Here is a 6,000-nt window from a genome sequence, read left to right on the forward strand (position 1 = left end):
GGAGACCATCTCTGTGTCCCCTGACTTGAGCCGGAAGCCCCGTCTTGAGCTTTCTAAGAGGATGATGGTCTCCTTGGGAAGAACTTGGGACTGGATGCTCCAAGGAGGGTGTGGCTGTGGCCCCCAGAGAGCATTGGCGATAAGATCAGGGCTTCTGAAGCATTCGCTCCCAGCCAGGGAGGGAGGCTGTGTATTGGAGGAGAGAGGGGGTACTTTGAGTCAATTCCCACCTTTGAAAAGCACAGCCCCCTAAGGGTGCAACCCTCCATTTCTGACCCTCACTCAATCCCTTAGAGATTAATTCTGACTCCAAATTTTATCTATTTTTTTTCTCTAACTCTCTTCTCCAAGCTGAGTGTCTAACCTCGAATGCCCTGTCGCCCTGATACCCTCACTGGAACTTCCATCCGTTTATGAACCTCCAGGCCTCACTACCACTAATTCATCCTCCTAGATATACTTCCCACTTAATACCCGGGATGGTCCCAAGGCCACTTCTGACTTGCCAGCCTCCACCCTGGGTCTTACTGATTGTGACAAAAAGCTGTTTGGGCTAGAGAGAAGGGCTGCCATTGTCCCACCGGCTGGGGTTACCCCCTTCCTGGGCCACACCCTCCCAGGGCAGTCTCCCATCTCTTGCCCATCAACCCTCCATTTCCTTTCCTGTGGCCCACACCCCATGCCCAGGTTACCCCTTCTCAAGGCTGTGCTGTGGCTACCGGGTGGTGTCCACGCCCTTCAGTTCTCTGCTGTGCCCACGGAAGCTCACTTTGCTGCATCGTGCTGCTGGGGAGCGGGAGGCCTGGTTCCTAGGCTGGGCTGGTGAGGGGGCTGTGACATTTACCGAATTGACCAACAGCAGGAGCACAGTCTCCATGCTCCCCCGACCCTGGCATGGGCAGGGCCTGGCAGGGTATCAGTAGGTCAGACGACTGGAGCTCTCCCCGAACCTCTGCGCAGCACTTCCTCTTGGCCTGATAGCACTGTGATTGTGTTAGACGCTGAGGCTAGGGCAGGAGAAAGGACGGCGGCTGGGGGACAGATGCCTTCAACAGATTCAGGTGAGACCCTGTGAGTGCTGCACAAGAATGAAAACAGAAACAGTGTATAAAAGGCTGCATTTGTGCTCTCGGCGTCTCCGAGATGCCGAGGCTTGTACGCGTTGTTGGTGCCTGGGAGCCACCTTCATGGATAGATACCCTGACTTGTGTTTGCCGGGTCAGACAACCCGGCGTGCGCACACGTGGGTGCAGGAAGCGAAGTGGACGCACCTGTAGGCATTTTTATTTTTCAATATTTAAATCACAGGTATTCGTGTGTACACATGTGCGTGTGTGGTGAGTGTGTGCGGTGAGGAGTCGAAGGACAACTTGTGGGAGCCAAGCTGCTCCTTCTGTGTAGACTCTGGGGATCGAACTCAGGCCACTGAGCTTGGTGGCAAGCACTCTGCCCGGTGAGCCAACTCTCCAGCACGCACCTGAAGGCTTCTGTGTTCACGGTAGTTCACAGCCCTGTGAGCATACAGCATCCCAGGCCAAGAGAGCCTGGCTTCCCCACCCTCCCCTTCCCCCGCCTCCGCCACCTCCTCTAACTCCTTCTAAGCTGGTCACTAGCTGTGCCAATGCTGGGCCAGAGCCTGATGCTTATGGTTGACTTGTGGGAGCGAATAAGCTGAGTGAGGGATGGAAAGCTGCTGTTGCTGAGGCCTGGCCTGAGGAGGCACGGAAGGCTGCTGGCACAACTCTCCAGAGCCCAGGTGGCAGGCTCTGCAGGTTTCAGAGCTGAAAGCATACATGACCCTCCTGCTGTCAGCTGGTCCCTCTCCTCTGATCTCCCTGGGAGTGAGGACAGTCTCCTGATGTGCTCCTAGAGGGTAGGTTGGAATGGACCACTTGTAAAGGGGGAGCAGAATGAGTCTATGACTTGGATGATGCTCAGAGACACGTAGCCAGGTCTCTACACACTGTTGGCACGGGTTGGATGAGGCTACCTTTGTGTCTCTGTCCCTAGATCTCAACTATCATCATGGCCTGCTCCTTGGAGGAGGCCCTGGTGGTGGTGGTGTCTAAGTTCAAGCTCACCGAGTCAGAGCTCAGGGAGTAGTGACCAGGAGCTGCCTAGCTTCTGGGCTGAGTGGCTCCTGCCTGTGTTTTGCATGTGGGGTGCATTCCCGGGTGGAGGCAGGGCCTCTGGTAGGCACTAGCCCTAACACAGTGCCTAGCTGCAGCTGGCATATATCCCTAGGGGAAGGAGACATGGCCAGAGGGCTTGCTCTAGGCACTTGGACTAGAAGCACAGTGAGCCATCTACCTCTGCCCTCAGCTGAGATAAGGCATAGAACAAACATAACTGAAGAGAGACAGGAAAACCAAAACAACCTCATTAGATAGTCAGTGTCTGAAACTGAAGTCTAGATCAGGACTATCTGTCCAGCGCTTGTCAATGGAAATCGATTTTCCATTTGTGAAGACAGGATTGTGTAGGCACAAAAATATCTGCACACCCTCCCCTCAATTACACCTTACTTTAGCTAACAAACCCCTCTCATGACTGTTATCTGGTGAGATAATTAAAACAGGCACAGAGAAGACATGGTCCTGTCCTTTCCCAGCTGTCCCCTGCTCGTCCCATTCCTTAGCCCCGGAGGTCAGAGAGGAGTGTCTGGAGGCTCCTTAGCTCCTGGCTGGAGGCAGACACCCACCTGGGGCTAGCTTCTTACTGTGACTCTTCCACCTCCAGAAAAGGACAGATGAAGCTGCATTCCAGAAGCTGATGAGCAACCTGGACAGCAACAGGGACAACAGAGCAGACCTCCAGGGGTACTGCGCCTTCCTGCCCTGCATCGCCACGATGTGCAATGAATTCTCTGAAGGCTGCCCAGATAAATATCCCCGGAAGAAGACTCCACAGATGAAGTGTTGGGGTTTGGTCTGCCAGTATGCATGTGGGGTCTTCCCTGTTGGCTGTGGGCTTCTTCATACATGTGCAGAATGCTGAGCAAGCTCAACAAGGAGTTTTGAAACGATGAGCTGTTGTCAGAGAGGCTGGAGATTGTGGGTTGGGGGCTGGCAGAGGGTGTGTCTCAGGGTAGTGGTGGGGAACGCTGTGAGTTGAGCTGTAGGCACCAAACTAGAAAAGGTTAAAGAGGGTGGGTGACTGATTTTGAGAGCGCGTGCACACACTTGAGTATATGCAACAAAGTGAACTCTGGGATCACTGAAGGCAGAAACCACCAGAGGCTTGGCCTGAAAGGCTCCAGATGTGGGATGTTGGCCAGCCCACTGCCCTCCCTCCTCTCTCTACTGCCTCTGGGCTCAAACTGAAGTTGGGATGGAACGAAGGTCACATCTGCTGCTGGTTGGGGTCTGGAGGGAAGACAACAGGCCTGAGTCATGAGGAAGGAGCCCTGAAGCCAGCGAGGGATGGGGAGGAGGACTGGCCCTCAGCCCTGACATTTATATTATAGTCAGATTCTGCATTGTTACACGTTCCAGCTCATTGGCTTCAAACAGTGGACTGATCTTTTCCTGTCCCTGGTTGAGTGAAGAAGAGCAACACAGAGGGAGGTCATCTGTGGTAGCGAAAGAAAGAGCTGTCCATTTCCCCCACCTTGAAAGAGGTCTCATTTCTGTAGCCAAAGCTAGCAGCCTTGAACTTCTGATCCTTCCTGCCAGACTCCTCAGTGTTACCATGGCTGATGGAAATACCATTCTCTTCACATACCATCTTTGTCTCCAAAAGGCCAAGGGATGAAATCTACAGATAGTGGCTGAGTGGGAGTGAAGGAGATGACAGGAGGTGAGCAAAGTTTTAGAGATGTGATCTGATAAATAAGATTGAGAGCCCATCTCCTCACTCTCTCACTCACAGAACATGGGGCATGGCGGTGCTCCCCCTTAGGGTAGGCTTAGGGCCAGTGTGCAGAGTGCAGAGGACGGGCCTGGGATTAGAGGTCAAGCCTGGATGATCCGGGGATGCTAAGGTGCACGGAAGCTGTCCCAACCCTGGCAGGGGGGCTCTCTTGGACGTTAGCCTCCCTACTTGTCACACTGTGCCTCTCTCTCCAGCCTCAGGGGAGTTTGCAGAGACTGAGGTCCAGGCTAAGCCTGCTTGTCTTTTTTGCACTCCCAGTCAATCCTCCCATCGTCCATGGGAGTGTGCTCCCCCGAGCCTCCTCCTGCATCACTCTCTGCGTTTGGAAACTCCTGTTGCTTAGAGACAAGTCCCAGCTGAATCACTGGTGTCTTCGCTGTGGTGGGATGACAAAGGGACCCGTGCAGAGGAACTGGGCAGGCTGCAGTGGAACTTCAGACAACATGGGTACTCTGCCCTATACCGTTCTTAGACTCAGTGGGAGTGTGCCCAGAGCACAGGCAACTGACCTTGAGCCTAGCCTCCTCCTGGCCACAGTCTCAATCTCTTCTGAGTCTCAAACCTTTCTTTGAACCCCTTCCCCAACCCTGGATTCTTATTCCTTCAAACCAGGACTCTCCAACAGTTATTTTCCATCTATTACTTCATGGTAGCTAGTGACTTTAGTCATATCCTTGGCAGGAAATATCTTCCTTCATGGATCTCATGCCACGAGGCTCCTTTCTGTGTTTGGAGTGTATTTTGAGGATGGAGGGTTTCAGAGTGGAGAGTAGCCTAGGATCTGGAAGAATACCTTGTGTTTGGTCCACACCTTCTATGTTTTTTTTTTTCCTGCCTATTACTTCAGCAGATGGGGAGGCTTAGTAGGAAGAACGGTTTCTGCTCCTGAAAATGCCTGTCATGGGTAACTCCGTGTCACACCTCCAGCCCTGTTTGTAAACAGCAAGTCACAATTTCCATAGAGGGTTCTTTCACCCTTGTCTGGAAGTCCTCATATCCCTGACCCCTTCTCATTGGCTCCAACCATCCTGGGTCTCCTGGGCACTGGGGACAAGAGAATAAAAGCAGTGAGCACTGGCAGGGAGGCTGTGGCTGCAGCCTAGATTCTCCAGGCTCACTTCTTCCTTGGTGACTTCTTCCTCCGGATGACCTCCTGCATTTCTGCTGGGCCAGCCTAGGTGAGGAAGAGTGTGACAAGACATGAAACCTCCACAAGGAAGGCCCGTGGGAGGGTGCTCAGGGAGGAGAGGGCAAAGTACTTGGAATTATGACTGTAAGGGTTTCAACAGAGAATCCAACCCTAACAGCAGAAAAGCTGAGTCAGGAGGATCATAAATTTGAAGGCAGCTGTCTTTGGATACATTGTGAGACACTGTTTTGGGAGAGAGAGAGAGAAGGGAGGGAGGACAAAGGGAGGGAGAGGGAGAGAGAGAGAGAGAGAAGACCCAGCCAGATGCTCAGAGTCCCTTCCTTCTCTGAGCTGTGGTCCTGGCTGAACCTCTGTGAGGAGAAGAGGCTGACAGTCTGGGTGGCAGGAGATGAATGATGGGTCCAGTCCCTTCAAGAAATTCTTGAGTTGGAGGTAGAAGTCATCAGTTTCTCACCACCTTCCACCCCGCCCAGGGTTCTGCACAGGATCTGCAGAGGCCTCCGGTTCTGTGGACATTGCTTCCTTTCTCTCTAAGGGGAAGTGTTTTTTTAAGTGTGAGTCCCACAGGCTTCAGTTGTCTGCTCTTTTGCTGGAGTGGCTGTACTGACAGAACTCAAATCTAACATCTAGAACCAGGTCTCAGAAGATCCTGGCCATGCCAAAAAGCCCCTCCCCTCCCTGCCCCTGCCAGGCTGTGGGTGCAGCTCTCTGGGCACCAGACTGGAGGTCGCTGAGCAAGTCCAGTCACCTTTCTCCTGCTTCCTGCTGAGACCTTATCTGCCAGTTTCAGCCACAGTCCCCTCTGTCACTGGACTTTTTTTTTTTCCCCTCTCCCCTTTACAGTGAGACTCTCCATATCAGATGACTCAGGCTAGAGAAAGGAGGGTGACTAGGTGGAAACTGTGTCTGGAAGACCACACTCGTGCTGGAACACACACACACACACACACACACACACACACACACACACACACACA

This window comes from Psammomys obesus, unplaced genomic scaffold (assembly GCF_907164565.1).
Source record: "Psammomys obesus unplaced genomic scaffold, mPsaObe1.curated_primary_1811, whole genome shotgun sequence".
Classification (NCBI taxonomy): Eukaryota; Metazoa; Chordata; class Mammalia; order Rodentia; family Muridae; genus Psammomys; species Psammomys obesus.